Below are 25263 nucleotides of genomic sequence, written 5' to 3'. Positions count from 1 at the left end.
CTAACTATAACATGCCTCAAACCTATGTTTTTTTCAGTCAATTCTAAGGTTTTTTAAAAGCTAATTTCTAACTATAACATGCCTTAATCCTATGTTTATTCAGTGAATTTCAATGTTTTTTTTAGTGCTAACTTATAATTATAATGTTCATTTAACCTATAGCTTTTTCTGACACCCAAGAAGGAGTCAACTCCCACTGCCACAATCCTCAGGACCTCCCCCGTACCACCCCTCTCCCTACAACCATGAAGGCAGAGCAGAACAGGACAGCAAACTCTCCAAAAACCGCATGGTCCCTCAGCCATATAATAGCTTAATGTTGGGAAATGTGGCAATCATTTTTTCAGTAAATTTGACTTTTTTTTAAATACTCATTTCTAACTTTAATGTTCCTGAGACCTATTTTTCTGGTGAATTTCAAAGGTTATTTAAATGCTAATTTCTAATTATGAAGTTAAAAAAACCTTTGTTTTTCTCATTCATTTTGATTTTTTTGAAATATTTTGTAACGTTAATATCCTAAAAATAGTTTTTGTAATTTTTTAATTTATTATTTAAATTATATAATGTCTTCTTGTTTTTAAAAATTAAAAAACGACATACAGTATGAAAGGGAGCCCAGCCCAGACCACACATGAAGACCAACACATTTCATAGACCTACTGATCAAGCAGCTCCAACACCGAAGAACGACACAAAACACAGCACCAACCCCATGACCCCCCTCCCTTTACCACCGAGGCAGCGCAGAACAAGACAGCGAACTTTCCGAAAACAGCATGGCCCCTCAGCTACACAATAGCTGAATATTTGGACAGGTGTGAACAAACTATATGTGAAGGAAGCAATTCACCCATGAATAACAATTCACACAGTGCAAAGTGTAGCGGTGATGTGCTGGGCACATCTCAGTATGCACAACACACACCTCTCCATGTGCCCAAATACTACTGCTGCTTGTAGTGTTGTGGACAGTGGAACCAACCATGTTACGTCAAACACTAGGGAAGATCTCAGTCATGTAGCTGTGTCGTCCCCCGTAAGCATAATCATGGGCTTGTCTGATGTACGCCACTTCAGTGTAGCAGTGTGAATAAATAGGCCGGAGCTCTGGGCATGGTTCACTTGTGGGAAGCCCAAATCGTTTGCCAGCGCAGCGCCCTTCACCCTGCCACGAGGCCGCCGAAGTGACCGCCAGCCTCCTCAGCCGATTGCTGGCTTTCACCACACAGGCCCCCAGGGGCACAGCACCACAGACTTATGTCTGTACAAACTACCTGCTTTCGATATACGCTGCAGACAGCAAGAATCACAATTGAGATCGAGTGGCGATTGCAGATGACGCAGTCCAGTAGGTAACAGACATTGCTCAAGTCAACAACACGTGGCTGTGGGCCCTTCATCACCGCTGCCTCCAGCCTACACTGCGGTGAGTAGAGCTCACAATACAGATCGAGTTGTGATTACAAATGACGCAGTCCAGTAGGCAACAGACATTGTTACCAGTACGGCCTGCCTGGACAACGCATCTGAGTTGCACAGGGTTAGTGCTACCCAAAGCTGATGTAGCCGTCAAAGGCCTACCACCACATGGCGTGGATTTGAGTTGCACAGGGTTATTCGCACCCTAAGTTGTATGGCCATCAGCTGCCTACCACCACATGGCTCTGACTTGCGCTTCACAGGGTTACCGGCACCAGAAGCTGATGTGGTCTCTGCCATTGATGCCTCATGACTCAGCGACATGTGTGAGATCTACTGGGCCACGGAGCGGGTCCTCATAATGTGCACCAAGCCATGGTGGTGGGACAGGGCCCTTGAGCTTTCACGGGCACGTTGAGTGCCCGCTGGTAGACACTCCAGTGGCAGCAGGTAATTATTTGGTCATGGATGCGCAGGGGTGGCAGTGTCTCTCTCTCTCTCTCTCTCACTTCCCTCTCTCTCACTCTCATCCTTCCTTTCCTTCTATCTCTCCCACTCTCTCTCTCTTCTCCCTTTCTCACTTCCTTCCTTTGCTTTCCTCTTTTTTTTCTCTGGCTTTTTTTCCTTCTTTCTTTCTCTGTGTCTCACTCCTTTGATATGTGCAATACACACATCTTTATTTTGTCCTTTATTTTCCTGTATGTGTCGTTGCCATTCATGGTCCCGACAGGAGTCTTCCTTCTTCCTGTTTTATGTTGAGTTTATTACATTTAGTTTATCCTCTACATGTACGTTAATAGAAAAATAAAGCTTTAAAGAAACAATGACAATAAAGTTTTTGGTTGTTACTTAAGTGCTGTGTGACTCTTTCTCGTTCTCATTACTGTTATTTGGTGGTGTCCACCATGGTGTTAAATTTTAGGGCTGTTATCGCAGCAATACTGGTAATGTCTGCAGTTTGCACCAGCTTCTGAATAGTTTGTTAAATTTATCTCAACTTTAGTTGCATTAAAGTGCTAATAATGAGATACAGAGTAGGCGTTCCCGTGCAAAAAAACACGAGGTGCACCTTTGCTATTTATTCTAAATACTAAAATCCTGTATTAAATTGCACTGTCGTAGTGGGTACATTTACAGAGTAAACACAATATCAATTAAGAAATCTCATTGTATTTATATTGATTGGGAATAGTGAGTCAGGTGCTGGATCTTGACGGGATACACTGCCCAGTTTGTTTATTTTTCTGTACACAAAAAAACCACATCACAACTTTCACAGCGAAAGGCAAAAACTGCAATGCAAAACGAATTCCGGCGATAAGCCGCATTAGCACCAGGGATTTTACACCTGCTTTCTGCTGATGTTAAGCAGAACGACTACCTCCAGCATGAAAGGGAACACAGACAAGAGGCACACGGGGAAACCCACAGGTGCCATAGAGTCAATGAGCATGATACAAGGATACCCATGAGGGCCAAAACACTCATCGCAAGAACCCCAGGACTGTCAACGCCCGCTGAACCCGCATCTGAGCAAGTGTGTCCGTGTGGTCATTGTGTTAGCATGATGGGCATGGGCCCTACAACATCACAGTGTGCTGTTTTCAACGGACGTTAACATGTCACCTCAGTGTTGGCAGTGAGCCTGGACATGTAGCTATGCACGCATCCTCTTGCATGCACAAGCGGCGTGTGCTGGTCCGGTGTACACAGGTCAGCGCAGGGGTGTGCCTATCCGGCAAGGAGAATGGAGTGTCTCGGATATGTCCATGTGCAGGAAGTGCAGGAAGTGTGTCTCTGTGTTCTGCTGTGGCCATCACAAGTCGATGTTGTAAAGTGGCATGCACCACCTCCAAACGGCAGTTTCACAATGTGGTTGGAATGCTGCAGGACATGCGCAAATAAATAGGCATTACAATGGTGCGCCGTAGGACTGCACGAGATACAACAGCGCACTGCACAAAAGTGTGGTGGCTCGTGGGAGGGAGGAGAAGCTGCTTGGCAACATAACACACAGTGAACCTGCCCATGTTCCACATGCTAGGAACGTCATCCATGATGACCAGGGTTGCGAACATCCCACTAGACCCACAACCGGCCTTTGTACACAACTTGTATGAATGCAGCTGAAGAAGTTACTGTAGGGATGAAAGGTTCTTTGCCTGAGCTATCTTGTGCTAGCACATCTGCTGCTAGGAGAAGGAACTTGCAAGTGGCCAGACCCCCCTGACAGATACGATAATATTTGAATCCGTCTCCCACACTGTACCCTGCCTGATTTGAGAACAACAAGTACACATCCCATAGTTAAAAGTCCTTTGTCATAGTTAGCGTGCTTGAAATGGCCTTCACACCTACACCCAACACACCCCTGCCCTGCACCCATTGCACAAAGACCCAGCTCATTGCACCAAGCTATACCATTTTATCCTCAAGATGGGCACACAGCAAGCCAGTGCAGCTGCACGCAGAGCCACTCACGCAATGGCAGGGCACCCCGAACACATAGTCGACTCCATTCACATCCAACTATACTTTGCAGGTCTGCTGCATGTCCTGGGTGCACTGTCTTTGGCAGTACTGTGGATCACTTACCGGCTGAGCTTCGGCATTGCAGACGTCACCTGTGTTCAACCTATATTGCAATGACGCACATGCCTATCCGAGTGGTGCATGGACGTGTGCCTCTCCAATGGGTGGGTAGCTGACATGGATTACGACAGTTGTGTGCTCCCCCTGTTGGCCCATGACCAGGAGTGTCATGGTGATGTAATTTTATGGCATGCATGGATGTTTGACATGCATGTTAGGAACTGGGCCTGGGAGATTGCATGTGTCGTAGTATGCAGTGAGCAAATTCACCCACTTCCCGATTCTGCTTTGGTGCACATTGGGTACAGTGGTTGGAGTCAGCACATCTGTTCCGGTCAGCTGATGGATTACGTCGACGACATGACAAATATTGTGGCCAACCATCACTCATTAGAAATAGTGGCTTACGCAGCTGCACTCGCGTTCATGGACGAGTGACAAGCTACCTGCAACCACGACTTGATGTGCCACATAGCACGTGTCCCACCGCATCATTGCATGTTCTACATCTGGTCACATGTCCCAAGACGACAGTGGACATGGCTGCATTGGCATCGACTCATGTCCGAGGCGTGGAGAACTAATGCTGCTTCACACTGATTTGTGTTGGTTATGGACTACCCCAAGGTGAACATAGACGTTTTCCTACGTTCCTTATTCAGGCATGCTGCTGCACTTGTCTGCATATCGTGGCATTACTCTTGGCCGTACTGACACACACTTTTTTAATAAAGTTTCCACATTTTCACTTGTCTCCAAATGTGTTGTGTCTTGATTTCTATGCCAATGTGTGTGTCCCAGACTCTCCGGCTGCCTGCTATACGTGAATAGCTACCCCATCTGGACTGTGGGTTTGTACTTATGCATTCTCATGTGCTTGTTTTGTACTGACGCTTTTGGACGTTTATCCGCCACAGGCGTGTGCATTTGTGTCCTGTGTTCGACTGTGCAACTGTTTGTGTTTGGACAACATTGTGTGGGATGTTGGTGTACTCTGCTACCTATTTGTGCGTGCTGCATTGTGTGTGAGATGTCCCTTCATGTGAGCTTTTGTTCACCCTTCTCCCTTTCAGGCAGTGTGGTTTTCACTTCCATGCTTGTTCAGTGGTGTGATGTTGGCAGGTTGTGTGACTTGTGCTCCTTGTTGGTGTGTTTCATTTTGGCCATGGTTTGTCTGCAGCTGTGCTGTACTTAATTGTGCATGTGTGCCATTCTGCCCATCTCCCCCATCCACCAACTCCCTGCTTGTTCCTCTTCCTGGTGCTGTTGGGTCTGTAATTTTGTTGCTCCACACATAACTACAAATTAGGATAGTTCCTTGATTCTTTTAGATTGCAAAACTTTTCTCTATTGTTTTTTCTAAATTTTCCATATAAACATTTCTTTTAATATTCAAGGACACATAGAAGTCAGAAGTGCAATGTATTCTATCAACACACTTTCTAGAACATTCTACAACACGTGCAGGTTAAAAGTTCATCAATTTTTTTAAAGCTAACAATATTTTTTTGCAATATTTTTTCGAACATTTAACGGCACGTGCAGGTTAAAAGTTCACAATTGTTTTAAGTTCGAACAGTGCCTTCCAAATTCAAGTAGCAGGTGTGGTTGAGTTGAGCACATTTTATCCTATGATATGTATTCCAGGTTTAAACTGCTTTTTCTTAACCAATACCAATATGCTTTTCCACAAAACAAATGTGCACCCTACTTTTAAAAAGCAATGCTTTTCATCTCCCAATCAGTTATCGTTTTGTATGGGAAAGAAGTAGTTCCCCATCTTTAAACATATCTCTTATTCTACGAATGGACTGCAGCAGCTACAGACATCTATCCCTACCTCCCAGCCATACCTTCAGAATGCTAGTATGGGTCGTAGGACATAGCTATGTTTTCTGGTGCAAAAGGTATGCAGAACAGAGACGTATTGACTTAGACCTAGGTTTACAAAATGTGAACATTATATGGCTTGGACAGAGAGGATTGAAGTAGCACCAATTGTTGCATTTGGTTAAAACCTGTTTGAATCTCCAACACCCTGACCTCATGACTGCGCACTGTGGTGGAAACGACCTAGGCACATTGACTGGGGTAGTTTTGGAAATGCTAATGAAGAACACCTTTAGATAATTGATGTTGATTTGCCTCAAACTGTCTTTGTATATTCCAATATATGCCAAAGACAGAAGTGGAAATGGTCATATCAATTTTGTCCTCAGATTGAAAAATCGAGGAAGAATGTCAATAAAGCTGTGTCTGCATAGCTCAGAGACTGGGGTCGATCTACAACAACAACATACATTTTGATATGGCTGATATCTACGGAAGTGATGGAGTACACTTCACAGATCAGGAAAATCAAATTTTTGTGAATAACCTGAAGCTGTGCATCCGCACTTATATGTAGCTCCAACTAATAAACACAAGGGCTCTTTTTAGAGCTGCCTTATATTCCCAATACCGGTTCGCACAGAGACAGCTGCGATCCGACTAGCACAGGAAAACCTGCGGGCGGTCGAGCAGGCTTGCAGAGGGAGAGCTGCGGCCCGTCGGCTCGGCTTGCACAGTGTGAGCCACAGGCCGTCGGCTCGCAAACGCACACCAGCGTGCTGGATCGCAGAGGGAGAGGTCAGGTCTAACTCACATCCACCACCCGGATGCAGACCGTTTTTCCAGCACAACCCGTGCCAACATAGAGTCCAGCTCCACTGACGGGACGCACCTGTCCCAGACCAGCGCCAGTGATTCGTTTTAAATCTCACCCCCACACACAGCGAGGATCCCCTTCTGCGGGGTTGTTCTTGAGCCACAATTTTCACCCACGCTGGCGTGCTCCTACATGTAACAGCCCCAGTACAGCCCTGATGAGTCACCACCCGTACACTGTGTGATGAAACACGTGTCGGCTTTTGTGCTCTTGTGTGTACTGATTTTCTATGCAGTACAATTAAAACCTTTTCTTCTAAAAAAAACACTCTGTCGAAGTACTTTACTCCTCTCAAAGAAACAACTCTTCCCAGTTATCACCTGAGAACGACGTACCTCTTTTCGTGTGCACACGATACTTGCTAGATTGTACTTGACCAGAGATCCTCATCACTGTCTACCCAGGGGATATTTTCAGTTGGTTTTGTTCCCCTGACCTGTCTTGTACCGACCAAAACTATCTAACAACCTCTAACCCTCTGGGAACACTCAGAGTGCCAGACTTCTTGACACCCATCAAAACCATTCCCTTGCTTCACTAACTCACAAAGGGACACCAACGGGCCAACGGCCCTGCTAGCAGAGACACACCTATCACCTAACAGACTGACTCGCACATGTACAGCTAGGGACACAACGGCTTGCAGACGCACAGCTGCAAGTCGACGGACTAGTACTGTTTTATGCTTTAGGGTAGTACAGTAGTGTTTGTGTACTGTAGGGGGTTCATGCTCGACGTTGTGTTTTAGGGCTAGGGTAGTGCAGTGGTGTTTGTGTAGTGTAGGGGGTCATGCTGGGAATAGTGTTCAAGGGTTTACGGCAGTGCAGTGGTGTTTGGGTAGTGTAGGGGGTCATGCCTGGAGTAGTGTTTTAGGGTTTACTGCAGTGCAGTGGTGTTTGTGTAGTGTAAGGGGTAATGCTGGGAGTAGTGTTTTCGGGTTTAGGGTAGTGCAGTGGTGTTTGTATAGTGTACAGAGTCTTCCTCAGAGTAGTGTTTTAGTGTTTACGGAACTGCAGTGGTGCTGGTTTACTGTAGGGGGTCCTGCTGAGGTAGTCTTTTAGGGTTTAGGGTAGAACAGTTGTGTTTAGATAGTGTAGGGGGCTGCGCTGAAAGTAGGGTTTCAGGGTTTAGGTTAGCGCAGTAGTATTTGTGTAGTAAACGGGGTGGTGCTGGAGATAGTGTTTTAAAGTTTAGGGTAGTGCAGTGGTGTTTGGGTACTGTACGGGTCATGCTGGGGATAGTCTTTTAGGATTTAGGGTACGGCAGTGGTGTTTGCGTAGTGTAGGGGGTCCTGCTAGGGGTAGTGTTTTAGGGTTCATGACAATGCAGTGGTGTTTGGGTAGTGTAGGTTTTTGTGCTGTTGGTAGTATTTTAGGGTTTAGGGTAGTTTCGTAGTGTTTGCGTAGTTTTGGGTGGTCCTGCTGAGGGTAGTGTTTTAGAGTTTAAGACAATGCAGTGGTGTTTGGGTAGTCTTTGGGTAGTGTATGGGATCATACCGACAGACTGGTTCAAAGAACTCTGAGCCAACGAACGCGTTTCTAAACGCATACCAGCGACCTGGTGATATGAGGAGAGGCAGCGTGAAAGGCACATCTCACACAAATGCCAGTGTTGCCTCGCACAGGTTAAACTGCGGACCCAATGTCTTCTACACGGAGCGAGATGCGAGCTGACGGAATAAATCACAAAATGGCTGCCAACACTTCCTGGTTTCAACCATTCACAGCCAATAAGCCGCAAGCTGGTGCTTGTAACCCCTTAGCCAATCACATGTCAGAATTCTCAAATATCGATATCTGTAAAATTTGATATTTCTCAAAAACTAATAAACGGATTTACAACATTTAAACAAAAGCGTGCTTTCTGGACCATCACCGTTCTCCCTGCCAAATGTGGCGTAATTCTGTTTAGCAGTTTCACCTGTAGTCTTCTGTAAAGTTTTGTATGAAAATTGCATGGAGAAAACACGTTTTAGGACCCTTTTTTTCTCAGCCCCTTCTACACCATTCACCCTCAAACTTTCAATATAGAAGCTAATCAAAAATAGAGAATCTTTTTGGATAATTTCATAAAGATTTGTCACACGATGCCAAAGTTACAAGCACATAAAAGATTCCAGGAGGGGGCCGCTCAACCCCCCTCCCAACATGAGCGGACCCCAGCGGACCCTCGCAACCCCTGCGATCCCCTGCTATTAGTTTTTAAGAAATACCCCCGGAACCTAGCCCACGCCAAGGGCCTCATTAAAAAAAAAAATGCAAGAACCCACGACCCAACAACAAATTTTGGCCGTTTTTTTTTAATGATTTTGTGGGCCCTGGGGGTCCTTCTGGGACCCCCTGAGCAGATCTAGGGGGTCAGGGATTTTCTACCCTGACCCCTTCCTTTCTTTTATACCTTTCTTTCTCTGATTTTGGGTGACTCGCTTTTACAGAGCCACAAGATGGCTGCGAACACTTCCTAGTTTGGAGTGCTAGCAGCCAATCACAGCGAAGCTCATGCACGCGACATAGGCTCCGCCCAAATATCAAAACTTTTATTTTTCTAATTTCTCAGCAACTACTAAATGGATTTACACCATTTTTAAAAACGTTTACTTTCTGACCCAAGCACTACCTTTCTGCCAAATGTTGAGTAATTCCGTTCAGTAGTTTTGGCTGTAGCCTTGCACAAAGTTTCCTACAGTAAATTGATTTTTTGACTCTTATTTAATATATTTCTCAAAAACAACGGAACGAATTTATACCATTTAAAAAGAAGGTCGCTTTCTGAACCAAGCTTTTACTTTCTGCCAAATTTGGGAATATTCCGTTCAGCAGTTCGGGCTGTAGCTCGTCGCAAAATTTCCTATAGAAATAAACATAGGGAAAATGCGTTTTGGGACCCCCTTTTTTCTCAGCCCTCACTTGACGGATCACCCCCAAACTTTCAGGATAGTAGCTGACCTGAATAGACTTTTTTTTGAGAATTTCAGGATGATTTGTCAAACAACGCCAAAGCTATTAGCAAATCAAAAAATGATTTTCCTATGGAAACTAGGTTCTAACTATAACTACCTACGGCGACCACCAGTAGGTAATGATGTAGGCTTGATGTTATGCATGTATTTCTATTAATCACAAAAAGCATGCCTTCTTATGTGCCATTTCCCATTGCATGTTACATATTCACGTGTGTGAATGGTTTGTGCTGTGTTTTGATCATATAGATATATTGGGCGAATACATCCCCTAATTTTGTATTGGACGTCGTATATACAGAGAAAGTTGAGCCTGGTTTTGGTAGTCTTTTCTTCTTTATTTGAAGACATGTGAAAGATTCAGACCGCAGATTTTCCCTGACATGCAGAAGACGCCTTTTGCTGGTAAATTGGTTCTTTACCTAATTGAAATACAACCTATTAACAGAGGATTTTCCACCTTGAGAAAGCCCTGGCAGGGTGGCCCCTGAGCAAAACATGTGTCAGCTGTTCCTTATTGTTTTTGCACATGTCTTCAAATAAAGACTAAAAGACTACCATAACCGAGTTCTTAACTTTCCCTATATATACGACGTCCAATACAAATGGGGATGTATTCGCCCTATAAATCAATATGATCAAAAAAAAGCACAAACCATTCACAGACAAGAATTCTTACCTTGGAACAGGTGGCCTCTGGGTGAAACCACAGTTTTGGGATGTGCCACAACCCAAATTGGATCCTGATAAATTGTGTGTGAACCCTGGTGACACCCGCCAGTTACAAATATTACCTATTGCATGTTACATGTTTGCATGTTTGTGCAGACTTTCTATATTTGTGCTTTTAAGTATTATCTTGGCAATTTAACATGATTTGAATAAATGTTTTTGTATTGTGATAGAGGGTTTAATTTTTATCTCAGTGCAACCCCACAATCAGTAATCATTTGAAATTCCTCCCATTGTAGTTATCCTTTCGACACCTAAAATATAGTCCTTTTTTTATGTTTGCATTTATATGCACTGCTATTTACATCAGGGATTGAATTGCGTTTCAAACTTTTGGCCTGTTTTCCCCAAACCTCGTTGGGCATTGTGGCTGTAGCCAAATAAACCACCTGCATTATTCACACAGGCTTGTGTTTTGGTGTCTGAGAATTCAGAACACATCGTCCATTCAAATAATGATGAAAGTGTTGGAATTCCAGAATTATGACAGGACTCTGGAGATATGCTGAGTTGTACTTTAATGACCATCCACTCTCCTCACTGAAGACAGCACCAACATTCCATAGTAAGCTTCAGGGTGGGGGAAACCAACTGGGGCAGAATGGCAGGGGTGGACGGAACATACCAAAGGAAGTATAATTGCAACACATCTCCCTTCCTTATAAAGCGAACAATGGAAAGGAAAGTGAAATAACAGACAAAAGGGGCTGGGAAGAACCAGCCGGCGAGGCAGTAGCAGGGGGGTTACACAGCAAAAGAACATTACGTATGTGCACTTACAATGTTGTCAAAACTCCACCATTGACCATTTTCAAGCTGGACCACATTCTTAAGCACTTTAACAATTTTGCTTGAAGAATAGTATTTGCTGAGAGTGGTCCCCGTCTTATTGTTCTTGCTAGCATGTACCATGTTGCCAACCTCCCACTTGTGGGCTTTCACACCATTTATTTGTCTTGGTGTTGCTTGATCTTTTCTACTACCTCCTCCTGATCTACTTCCCTGACCCTGCCACTGCTTCACCAACTCCGATTGAATTTAGTACATGGTTCCCTACCACGCAATGACACAAAAGGTGAAACTCCAGTTACCTTATTGGGTGATGTGTGATATGCCCACAAACATTTCCTAAGTGAGTTTTCTATGTCATGTCAGTTGATGGCGGCTAACTGGATATGTTCCTTAATGATCCCATTTGCTCGCTCCACTAGGCCGTTGGCCTTCGGGCAATACAAAGCTGTGGTTTCATGCTTTATGTCCAACTCCTACAGGAATTCTTGCATTTCTTCTGAGGTGAACTGTACCCCATTGTCAGTAACTACAATCGAAGGTATCCCTTCCTCATAGAACACCCCCTTTAAGAACTCAATCACAGATTTCGTGATGATACTATGTACAAACTTTTGCTTAATCCAGTGTGATGTATAATCAATCAGGACCAGCATAAATCTCTTTTGTACACCTAATTCCTGCATTGGTTCAATAATGTCCATAGCCAACTTGTTCCACGGCTTAGTAGGAACTTTAACTGGGGACAAAGGAGCTTTGTGTACCACTTTAGATTTGTCACTCCTGGCACATGCATCACACTCCTTTACAATTGGTTCAGTCATTGCATCCATCATGGAGAACCAGAAATTAGATCTTACTCTAGCTTTGGTAGCACTGCGCCCCAGGTGACCTTTGTGTGCCAAGTCGATAACTCTCTTTCTGAGCTCTTTAGGAGGTACCACCCTGTTGTTCTCCAATGACCCTCAGTTCGTTCCTGACTTCCCAATAATCTTCAATGCCTGCTTCCAGCTCGTTCCTCTTATTGGGACATCCTTGTTTCATGTATTCTCTTAGGGTACTAAACTCCTTTTCCGCTTTCATACTGTCTCCCCATTCTCTTTCAGTGATGGCAGGTATGTCCATCATTATTATGGGACTGTCAAGAGCTTCCTCTGTGGCTCCCGCTTCGGGTAAAGGTAATCTCGATAGGAAATCTGCAATTTTATTTTCCTTGCCCGGCACATGCTCTACATTGAAATTGTAGTGCTCCAGTCCTAGGATCCATCTGCTGATACGTGGGGTGCAATTTTCGAGACCCTTTACTGAAAATATAAAGGTGAGGGGTTTGTGGTCAGTCCGAATGGTGAACCTTAAACCCCATAGGAAAAACTTGAAATGTCTCACAGCCCAAAAGCAGGCTAAAGCTTCCCTCTCGATTACGGAGTAGTTCCGCTCGGGTTTTGTGAGACTCCTGGATGCAAAGGCGATGATCTTCTCATCTTTTCCATCTTTTTGCATCAAAGTTGCACCCAGACCGTTGTTTGAAGCATCAGTTGCAACTGGATGCCTCCTGGTGTTTCTTCTTTCTTGTGTGGAGAGAGTACTCAAATCGGAAATGACCAATACTGCCCCCGCGCAGTTCCGTTGCCAGTGTTGGAATTCCAGAATAATGACAGGACTCTGGGGATATGGTGAGTTGTACTTTAATGACCATCCACTCTCCTCACTGAAGAGAGCACCAACATTCCATAGTAAGCTTCAGGGTGGGGGAAACTAACTGGGGCAGAATGGCAGGGGTGGACAGAACATACCAAAGGAAGTATAATTGCCTCAGAAAGCTTACATGCAAATTTGAGTTTTGTGTATATGCATTGTGCTGCCAATGTAAAATGTACTATATTGGCAGCACAATTCATAAAGCAAAAAAAAAACCTCTAGAGCACATGAGAGTGATCATCAATGAGGATAAGCAATATCCCATAGAGAGACATTTCAAAAAAGAAATGAAAACAATCTAAGCTTGTTAAACCTCTGTTTATTAGATAGAATTCCCATCCATAAATGAGGAGGAAACAGAACACAGGAGCTACAAGAGATTAGACTGATCATTAGATATAAGACTTTAGCCCCAGAAGGATGAAATAAGGATGAAGATTTAGCAGTCCAATTAAGGTAAATGCATGGAATAATACAGTTGGTCTTGGATCACTGAATTGCTAGAAAGGGTCTTTAACGGGTCTTCATTTTTTTATTTGTTCATGAATTTTGTTCCACATTATAGGGCTATTCTAATATACTCTGTGAGTCTTGAAGAGTTAAGTTTGCTGGTTTTTAATACACAAATATGAGGTCTTGATTGATCTTGTGTTGTTTCTATTCATGTAGGAGTTCAGGATGCTGTGAGAAGAAGAAAAGAATGCAAGAGAGTCAAATATCTCTAATCCTGTGGTACATACTTTTTTTAAAAGCACAAGTGTGGTATATTATCTATGGATGTTTAGTTCATTACTGCATAGTTTTTATAACGATATGTGTAGTATTTTTCATCAAATTGATTTATCAATGTTAAGTTTATCTCTGAAGAGATCTATTTGCCCACTATGGTAGATTATAATTGTACTATAGGCATTTTCTCACTGGTGTAGAATCACAGTATAATGAAAAATATTCAATAAAAAGTATTAAATAATTTATAAGGTTGATGAAAGGATGTTGTATGCTAGGTTGAGTAGGATAATACACCACAATATATGATGTATTAGCCAAGTCAAAGAAAAGCATGGCCCACTTGGTCTGAATGATGTATCACTGAATTGATCAAAATATAAATAATGTTGCAACAAAGAGGTAACAAATTGGGTAGAATTGGCAAGCCTTGAACCTCAATTGCAAAGATTTAACAAAGTAACATTAATAAAGAAATGTGTTCACTTAATGAAACTGAAATATTAATGGACTACAGGTCTTTAAAGTATTATTGAAGTTAATCACATGGCCGCTCTGTAAAGCATGACTTGATGGCACCCGTGAATCCTACCTATGTTTGGTGTTAGGACAAAGGGTATATAAGTACGTTGTTGGCACATGTAACCTGGCCTGACACCAAGGAGCTACAAGCTCTGGGTAGCGTTTGCCTGAAATTTCGGCCTTGAATCAAATAAACGCACACTGTAAGGAATTTAATCAAATAAACACATGGTGTAAGGAATTGAGCCGCTGGTTTTTTTTGATGAGAAATCTAAAACATTTGTTGGACTGGTGCATTTGTGTTAGAGGTTCGGTACCCACCACAGGCTCAGCATTGTTAAGACTAGGTGTGGGCAGAGCTCGCATAGTGGTACTCCGTGTACTTCGGTGGAGTTCTGGGCCTGGCAAAGTGCCATCCCATGCCCCTCCCTCCACCCCGCACCTCCCCTCTAAAGCCTCAGCCCCCGCACTCATTCCTGCTAAAGCCCCGGGCCCAACCCCCTCTCGATAAAGCCCCAGCTCCACATCTGCTGCTCATTGAGAGTTTCAGGAAGAACTGCAGTGCGCATGGCGTACTGCATGAAGGCATGCCTGACCTATAGGCGAGGCATGACACGTACGTCAGGAAGCAAACACTCTGCTCATTGTACAAGAGGATATCTGAAGGTAAAAAATGGGTAAGAGAAAGGCAGTAACTGAGAAAATGGGGAAAACCATAGTAAGCACCTTAGATGCCTCCTTATCAAGGGTGACTAACATCTTCTCGCAGAAGATTGAGTTCACTGCGCATTGACTCTCTGGAAGAGGGTAGACGCTACATAGAGAACATTTTATCTTTGCCCGGGCCACCAGCTGAGTCACCCACAAGGACAGAGAAATAACCTTACCCTATACCCCTAAGCAGTTCACCTGTGGCTTTACCAGAAGTTGTTCCCTCCCCCTCATCCAATTCAGTTACACAACCTGCAGCTAAAAAGAAAAGTGGTGGGAGGAAATGGAAACAAAATCCCAGGTAAACTGCCTCGGTGATGAGAGCACCGGCTCCTATAGAAGTTCCAAATCTTGTGAAGCAACCCTCACCTGATAGTTTACTGTAATCGCTGAAAGATGGTGTTGTGTGGCAAACACTGGAAAATATGGTCTCCAGTTTACTCCAGCCTCTTTTGCATCAATTGTTAAAAATAAACAAACATTTATACATCTGTGATAAAAATGAACAAGGTGGTGTGGGTACTTCGAGCATTTAGTGTATAGAGAGTGCCCAGTAAATACAAGGGGAAACCGCGGAAGGGGAATCTGAAGTAAACCCAGCCCAGCCGCCAGACCTTATGGTTCGATCCCCAATTGTACTGCAAGAACAGAATGGGAGAGAACAAAAATGTACCTGAGATTGACAATTGACTCACAGCCTCCACCTGGCATTATGAGGGCATCAATGAAGGTTGTGGGACGGAAGGTATCTACTGGCCAAGGAGGGTCAAATAGTCAATCATATCAGTCCTTAGATCTGCTCCCTGCCCCCTCCCTGCTCATTCTGGTCCTGGTAAATGTCCCGGTCGGGATTGGCTAAAGGGAATTGATGGCACAACTTATGGACAAATACCTACACTTGCTGAGTACCCATCTCTGGAACTCTGATAGAAGGGTTGAGGGTTTATTTGGTCACATCATCATGGCCAGGAGATTGGGATGGGTGGGTCCTTCAAGCAATGTATACCCAGGTGACTGTGTTGTAATACATTTTAATAATAAACTAATAATTAGGTTTCTTTTAGCTCAGCTTCATTAAGCTACTCTACCTAGGACCCATATTTCTGTTTTACCATTGGAGCACTTCTATAGTCATGTTCTACCTTTTAAGAGCATCTCTGCAAGTGCCCTAGGCATGAGTATGGTTGTAAACCCAGAAACATCCCGTATGGGTGGATATGAAGTGAGAGTTGGAAATATATTTGCTCCACTCACAGACCCATAGGCCTGTGATTGACTACCCATCCCAGCCTTAAACCAGGAGGTGGTGGAGGGAGACAGGGTTACTAAACAAGAAGGTCAAAAAACACTAAACCATCGGACTGGGGGCCAACAACCTAGCATGAAATTAGCCTCTTGAAACCTGGTGGGTATCGGACCAAAACTGGCCAAACCCCTCTGGCTCGCACTTTGGCAGAACCAAGATATCCTATGTTTTCAGGAGACTTGGTCTCCTGATCATATATTTATAGATGGGTTTGCTTGTATCAAACAAAAGCAGTTCCATCCTCTACAGGTAGAGTGAAAGGAGGTTTGTTAACCCTAATCTCGAACACACTCCCAATCAAAATTAAGAAATTTTAGACCCCATTCCCCACTTTCATCTTCTATTGATAGAGGGTGACTCTGGCCAGGATTGGCTCTTAAAACATTTTTACAATAACAATTCTGCTGGGCTACAGTCAGTAGTGGGCTCACTAGACTTAGAGTTAAACAAAATTAGTAAAGCATATGGGAAGAAAGTTGTTAATATTGTGTGGATGGGTGATTTTACCGTCCAACCATGCAAACACAAATTAAATAAAGTCTGTGGTTTAGAAGATACGTGGGGAGAGTCAATTTCCCATTTTGCACACCATGACTATGGAAACAGCTTAACTAGCCTCCTTTATGCAAGAAATCTGGAAATCATTATTAGTGTAGATGTACAAATGGGAGAATTTCACAATTGATTGTTTCCTAGAACACCAAGACCTGTGGGCCCCACTAGTAACAAACGTTTTTTAATGTGATAGCAAAAACTACCCATTAGATTCATGGAAAACTAGTACTATCATACCTATATACAAAAAGGGTGATAAAGACAACTCCCAGAATTATAGAGCCATCTTCTTGCTGGATACCACGACCAAGCTTATGGGGTGCTTGCTGCAAAATAGGTTGGAAGAATGGGCAGGGGAGAAGAACATCTTGATACAGGCTTAGTATGGTGTTCAAAGTGGTAGAGGTACAATAGATCAGTGCCTCAACCTAATCTTGACCATTGATAAATATGCCAGAGCTAAAACCGGCCAAATTTTTATGGCGTTATGGATTTAACTGCAGCATTTGACTGCTTGAGCCATTCCAGACTTCAGGATATAATGGAGCTGGTGGGGGTTGATGCATCAATAATCATTTTCATTCACCAAATGTACTCCAATTCATCCGCCCATGTTCAATATGGTGAAAACGGGGAGTGTACACGCTCATTTAAGTTTCAAAGGGGTGTCAGGCAAGGGTGAGTCTGTGAGCGTCTGTGAGAGTTAATGAAACTAAGTCTTTTGTTCTTATAGCGGGGACACTGGCCTAAAAAAGAATACCATATTTTAAGATAGGGTCACAGAGATTAGAGGTTGTAGACTCCTTCCCGTACCTAGGGGTCCACTTTGACATAAAACAGCACCCTAGTGATGGAGAGGAGTAAGTCAGCTATACCTTGAAAAAACAGGGACTTAGAAACTCTTTGGCTTCATAGACCTCAAGACTGGAACACACTTGTCAAGACTTTCCAACAATGGTACGTTGCCGCTGGGCTAAAGATTTAATTTGCGCCTGCTTGGAGATTTTCTGCAGCAGCAAATCTGTTTCAGTAGGACATCACAGAAGAGGTATCTGGCCTCGTGGAGTCCTTTTGAGTACAGGCTGCAGTCTTGCTCCTCTGGAGAAATTTTATCTAAAAAAAGTGACTCAGTCTGAATGTAGAAATCTTTACCAGTTGAAAGTGCGAAAAGTATCTGACTGGCAAGAGACTGTCCTTTGGGGCAAATGTTGAATTTCTCCCACTTTGAGTTTTCCTACCAAAAGTCAACATCTTCTCCAGGGCTTCGCCTTGACAGCTGCCTGGCCCCATGGAGAACTTCTTGACCAGAGCTTGCTACCTTGCCCCCCGGAGGATTTTTGACTTCCATTTCAGGGAGTATGTAAGAAGGTACATTTGTAACTGGGGTGAACCTGGTTTCTGTATCCGACCCGTGCTTCATTATCTTTGGCCCTAAATCATGCAGATGTCCCAGCCAATAGCAATCGCATGACCACAGTTGTTACTTAGGGGCTAATTACGATGTTGGGTGGACTTGAGTCTGTCCAACACCATCTCAGTCCTGGGAACAGCCGACCTCTGGTCAGCGGTCCCCACCACCTAACTAGTATGTGACTGAACAATGTTCGATCGCATTCCTACTTTTCCTTATGGGAGCATGAATTACGGTCACAAACCGGCTGTAATGCATGCTCCCATAGGGAAATGGGAGTTGTAGTTCATCCCTGCACCCAGTGGCAGGCACCTGGAGGTGCCTGTCACGGGGTACAGGGTTCCACAGGGGGGGCACACTTGGCCCCCAACTGGAGGCAACGGACCCAAGGGGTCCCGTCTGGGGAACCCCCAAACATGGTTACCGACATGGTTTCCATGTCAGACAGGGCGCTAGGGAAACCATGCATCATTAGGCCCACCCTTTGGGATTACGAGCCCGTTCCGACTGGCTGACAGTCTACTTGAGCTCCTCGGTAGCCAAGCGGAATGACCGTCCAGTTTATTTTCTGACCGCCAGCATTGTAATGCGACGGTCGGAATGTAAACAAAGCGGCTGATTACAATGCATCCTGGAAGGCTCCAAACGTTGGTCGGAGCCTTTACGGACCGCATCGTAATCGACATCTACATGTTTTTTGGACCAGGGGGAAAGCGGGACATCAAGGACAGGTGTCACTGGCTGTACACATATTTCACCTCTATATCGGTTCTAAGGACCCCATACTTTGTGCCACTTCCGGGGACGACCCCGAGCCAGGTATACAGTTTTTTCCCTGAACATGCACCAATCCATGTTTTCCATCCACACCTCAAGAGTAGGAGGCCTCTGGGATCCCCATAGCTGTGCAATGTTACGTTTGGCGATCATAGCCCCTAGGGTCACCCATTGAGTTTGAGCCACATTATGGTCGGTGGGCTCCCAAACGTTTAGCAAGCAGCGCCTGGCTTCTGGCAAGAGAACCACTCCTGTGACCTCCTGAATAAATTTGTGGACCTTCCTCCAATAAACAGCAACTTCCCTACACTCCCAGGTGATGTGGAGAAACATACCCAACTGTCCGCAACCCCGTTGGCACAGACCCTCTTCAGAAAAGCCCATTCGAACCAGACGGGGACCCGGCCGGGAAATATACTCTGTGTAATATTTTGAGTTGAACTAATCTGAGTCGTGCCGGAATCGCGACCTTCTTGGGAGAGGAGATCGCCGATTGCCAGTCCTCATCATCAAGCTCAAGGCCATCACGGGTCCACTGATCTTGCAATTTTGACAGTAGGTCTGCCTTATGGTTAATCAATTTTTTATACACCAGGGAGATGGTACTGTCCGGCATATGACCATCCAACACTCGGTCCTCCAGTGGGGTAGATTCCGGTATCTCCTCCCCAACCGGGAAGACTGAAGAAAATGCATGACGAACCTGAGCATAACGGAAATACTCAGACCCACCCAAATCAAACTCAACCTGCAGGGCCACAAACGACTTTACCTGACCCTTGGTCCAGAGGTCTCCCACCTTGTTGATGCCAATAAGATCCCACTTGTCGAACCCCTTAGTGTTCCACAATTTACCAAACCTATCAGTTCCGAAAAGCGGGGTCGCCAAGGTCAAGCGATGTTTCCAGCCTAACGCACTAGTGGCATCCTGCCAGACCCGTACTCGTCGGCCCCGACAAAGACCTCACCACCGATTTAGAATATAGCGCCCTATAATAGTTGCCCCCGGGAAGTAAACATCTATCCATGGCGAAACCAGGGTTTAACTCGGGGCCATACATACCATGGTTGATGGCCTCTAACTGCGATGCCCAATAGTACCTTTAATGTCGGGAAGGGCAATACCCCCGTCGTACCACGGGTGTGTCAATTTGGCAATCGCAATACGAGGCCTGCCATCCCACAACAGTTTCCTCTGTAGACCCTCAACTATCTGGAAGTAACTAGCAGGAACTATGTCATGCGTGTTCTGTGGGGCGTACAAAAAATAAGGACGAGACATCATCTTAAAAAGGGGCGCTCGCCCAAGCAACGAAAGCGGAAGCTTCCACCAGCCCGCAACATCTCGTTTCAACCGATTCAAGGGAGGGAGAAGGTTTTGCTCATACCAAACCAGGGGGTCCATCGAAACATAAATACCAAGATATTTAAACCCCTCTTGAGCTATCTGAATGGGACAGTTATGCGGAAAACCAGAAGTATCACCACAGAGGATGTAAAGATAGGATTTAGCCCAGTTGATAATCAGGCCCGAGTTTTTACCGAAGGAAGTCAAAACATCACACAAAACTATCAGAGACTTCCTAGGGGAAGTTAAGTAAAGCAGAATGTCGTCCGCATATAGGGAGATTCGATCTTCATACTCCGGAGACCAGTAAATACCCTTCATGGAGGGCTCCCAACGGATCCACGTAGCGAGGGGCTCCAGGGCCAGTGCGAACAAAAGGGGGGAGAGCGGGCAACCCTGACGGGTACCCCGCCCGAGACAAAACGGAGCCGAAACGCAACCGTTAACCACAATCTGAGCGAGGGGGGCTGCATAAAGAAGCCGAACCCAACCAATAAAATCTGACCCAAAACCAAATTTAGCCAGCACCGCCCACAAATACGGCCATTCCACAGTATTGAACGCCATAGTGGCATCCAAAGACGCCAAAATGGCCGGCTCACGCAACGTCGCGGCCCTCGCGAGAACCCCGTGCAGACGCCGAATGGTTCAACGCTGTGTTTCTATGCGGGATAAAACCAGACTGATCCGGATGGATTAGAGCACTAATGGTTTTGATCAATCTATTAGCCAGTAGCTTGGCAAGAATTTTAGGTTCGGCATTTAACAGAGAAATCGGTCTGTATGAGGCACACCCATTCCTCGGTTTCCCTTCCTTGTGTATTACAACTATCGTCGCTAACCTCTGGTCGCGGGAGAGAAAACCACGGTCCCGGGACTCTAGGAACATGTCCCTTAAATATGGAGCAATCTTGTCAGGCCGGAGCTTGTACAATTCTATCGGCAGACCATTGGGACCCATCGCTTTACCGGAAAGCAGGGAACGCATAGCTAATGCTACCTCATCTGCAGTAATTGTACCATCCATAAGCTCCCTGTCTTCCTCAGAGAGACACGGGAGGGCAATATCTCATAACAATAAGCACGAGTCCTCCTCCGGTCTATCAGACACGGAAGAGTACACAGTATGAAAATGATCCACAAAACACGCCACTCTCTCTTGTGGGTCTGTCACAATAGCGCCACTCACTGTCACATCTCCGGTACCACACGACTTGCTCTATCTTTTCTATCTTTGGCGAGCGCTCATTGTGTTATGCTCGTGTGCTGACTATTTTAAAAACTCCCGTTTTTGTCTTTGATTTAATTTTCTTTTAGCAGCGTTTTCACCTTGCTTTTAATTCCCCTGTGCGCATACTTGCAGATTAAATTGTGTCCCTCACCGCTACTTTGGCGGCCCGGTCCCTCGCGCTTTCGAATTTCGGAGCGCCATCTTGGGTAGGTGCAGGAAACGCTGGACACTCCCGCGCTCTAGCAGTCAGGAGGACTGGCTAGAGACTGATGCCGGGAAGTGTTTAAAAGGAGGTAGGGCGAAGGATCCTCCTGTTTGGCAAGCGCTCATTGTGTTATGCTCGTGTGCTGACTATTTTAAAAACTCCCGTTTTTGTCTTTGATTTAATTTTCTTTTAGCAGCGTTTTCACCTTGCTTTTAATTCCCCTGTGCGCATACTTGCAGATTAAATTGTTTCCCTCACCGCTACTTTGGCGGTCCGGTCCCTCGCGCTTTCGAATTTCGGAGCGCCATCTTGGGTAGGTGCAGGAAACGCTGGACACTCCCGCGCTCTAGCAGTCAGGAGGACTGGCTAGAGCTCCTCTTAATCGAGGGCGATGACGCGCAGCGTGTGCGCGCAGCGTGTTCGCCGCAGCCACGCCGGAGTCACGCCAGAGTCCAGCCCGTCTGCGCCCGTCCACGCTGAGGCCGGGCTGGACGGCTGGACTTCTGGCCAAAATAAGGTAGGCGCCCTTGTATTGAAATATTCTCTACAGGACGTACTGCGGCTTAAGCCCTCACCTGCCCCATGCTTCCATCGATACAGACCTGAGGAATTCTCTACACGTCCTGGCTGTGCTTGCTTTCAGAGAGATGCGGATGAGCCTAAACTCTCTCTCCCTTCTGCTCCTCCGGAGCCTCGCCCTTTCTCAGCACCCAAAAGTCCTAGCGAAACTTGTCTTCTCCTCAATGCTCGCTCGCTTATTAAGAATAACATTGTTTTCAAGTAGCTTGTTTTAGATAAAATACCATCCTGGGTTTTTATCACGGAGACCTGGGCCAAAGATTCTTCAGGCCCTGATCTTGTCGAAGCGGTCCCTGAGGGTTATTGTTTAACCCGATATGACAGAATAGGCCGTGTTGGCGGTGGCCTGGCTATTCTGTATCAGGACAAATTCCACTGCCATACTATACCCCTTTCTGACCCCAAGGATGTATTTCAGGTTTTATATTTTTCCCTATCTGACTCTGCCAATCCTGCATTCAATGGAATCTTGGTCTATCGCCCCCCTGGCCCAAGAGCAGGTTTTGGGCTGAAACTGATGCAGGTTCTGGAACCCTACTTTGGCCGACAAAATCTCACTATTCTAGGTGATTTCAATTTCCACCTAGAGCTATTGGAGGCTCATGACACTATCTCCTTGGTGGAAATAATGTCAGCCTGTGGACTCACCCAATTGGTGAATGGTCCCACCCACCGAGCGGGGCACACGCTCGATGGAATCTTTTCTAACGACCCAAGGCTGACAGTTACCAACCCTTTCCATCTTTCTTGGTCGGACCATCTGGCCGTTCCCTTCAATATGACTTATCTGACACGGGATTCTGTTAGAAGGGTCTCGAGCACTATGGAAGTGCGAAGGAACCTTAAAAAGATTAGGGAAGACTCTTTCCATCCATGGACATCTAGTCTGTCCATTACTCGGGAGGTGGACGCCTCCACAGCGGTTTCTATATACGAAAACATCATTTCGGAGGCCCTAGAGGAGCTGGTTCCAGCTAGGTCTTGTTACTCTGCTAGGAAAAGACCTTCAGCTCCCTGGTTCTCTGAACAACTAAGGCTTCGTAGACAGGAAGTAAGGAGGCAGGAACGCCTATGGCACTCTAGCTGGGCCCCTAAGGATAGAGAAGCTCATAGGGTCCTGCTTAAAAACTACAAATTGGAAGTGATTAAGACCAAGCAGGAATATTTCACGGCACTCACTTCCTCACTTTCATCTCCTAGAGAACTTTTTAGGATTGTTGATTCCCTTACTTCCCTCTAGACCCCGGATCCTGTGGTTGCCTCACAGGAACTGTGCAACAAGATAGCTGGACATTTACACTGCGTTGGAGGTCCGAAAATCCTTGACCGCCGTACCCTTGCTGCCTGCTCTTTCTGAGCCTGTTGATGCTGAACCATCTCAACATCAGGATCTGGTATCCTTTCCTCCTCTCTCCTGTCAGGATCTTGAGATCCTGCTTGACAAAACCAAATCTGGCTCTCCGCTGGATGTCTGCCCGCTAAAGATCCTCAAGCAGTGCAGAGAATCCCTCCTTCCCCCTCTGGTTGACATCATGAATAGGGTGATGAAGGAAGGCATTTTTCCCCAGCAGTGGAAGAATGCTGCAGTAAAACCTCTGCTTAAAAAGCCTTCTCTGGATCCTGGGGTGTTAAAAAACTTTCGCCCCATTTCACTGCTCCCGGCTCCCACGAAGATGCTAGAAGCCCATCTGAACAAACATCTGGCTGCATTCGTGGAGAGCTCGGGCTGTTTGGATCTTTCCCAGCATGGATTCAGGAGGGAGCATAGCACCGAGTCTGCCCTCACCATAGTGCTGGATAATATCCGCACCAGGGTTGATGAGGGACAGACCTCCCTCCTGATCCTTCTAGATCTCACAGCGGCCTTCGATACCCTATCCCCCTCGGTGTTAACATCTCGCCTGAGGGAGATTGGGGTCCGCGGGTCTGCCCTGGGACTCCTTTCCTCTTTTCTCGATCATAGAGAGCAAAGGGTCATGCTGGGATCGTTCCTATCTCCATCCCTGTCTGTGCAATGTGGGGTCCCTCAAGGGTCAGCGCTTAGTCCTACCCTTTTTAATATCTATGTGACCCCTCTTGCCAGACTTATCAGATCTTTTGGGATGGAGGTAGTTTCCTATGCGGACGACACCCAGATCCTAGTCTCTCTCTCCCAGTCAGTTACGTCAACTGCCGCCAATTTTAGATCTTGTATGGAGGCAGTTGGCCAGTGGATGATTCACAACTCACTAAAACTGAATGGGGAGAAGACGGAGGTGATGGTATTTGGAGGAAAAGAAATGATTTGGTCGGCTGAGTGGTGGCCGAACTCGCTGGGCTTATGTCCCGAGCCCACCTCCTCAGCAAAAAAACAGGGAGTCATGATCGACCCTACCCTTAGTATGTGCCAACAGGTCAACAGGACTGTATCGACCTGTTGGGGGATTATCCACATCCTAAGGAAAATCAGGCACTATTTGTCACCCCAGGCAAGAAAGCAACTTGCTGTCGCACTTCTGGGCTCGCGACTGGATTATTGCAATGCGCTGTATGCAGGACTGAACAAGAGTCAACTACAGCGCCTGCAGGTGGTCCAGAACGCGGCAGCGAGATTTGTCCTTGACCTACCTAAACGTGCCTCTGCCACCGAAGCCCGAAAGCAGCTTCACTGGCTCCCCGTTGAGGACCGTATCCTTTTTAAATCCATGTGTATGGTGTACAAAGCCCTAGCTACATCCAGCCCTACTGGCATTGGATCGATCCTATCTCAGTATAACCCCGGCAGGAATCTCCGTTCTATTCACAAACTTATTCTCTCTGTACCTCGTGTTAGAAAAGCAAGATGAGGAGGCAAGGCCTTTTCTAACTTGGCACCTAAATGGTGGAATGCCCTCCCTTTGGAAGTAAGGTCCCGTCCCACTCTACAAGCTTTTAGATCTGCTCTAAAGACCCACCTTTTTACACGTGCATACCCTTAGTGGTGCTCTGCAAACTTTTTGATCGGTTTTGAT

Source organism: Lissotriton vulgaris, chromosome 6, assembly GCF_964263255.1.
Source record: "Lissotriton vulgaris chromosome 6, aLisVul1.2, whole genome shotgun sequence".
Classification (NCBI taxonomy): Eukaryota; Metazoa; Chordata; class Amphibia; order Caudata; family Salamandridae; genus Lissotriton; species Lissotriton vulgaris.
Note: the sequence above shows the minus strand (reverse complement) of the source record.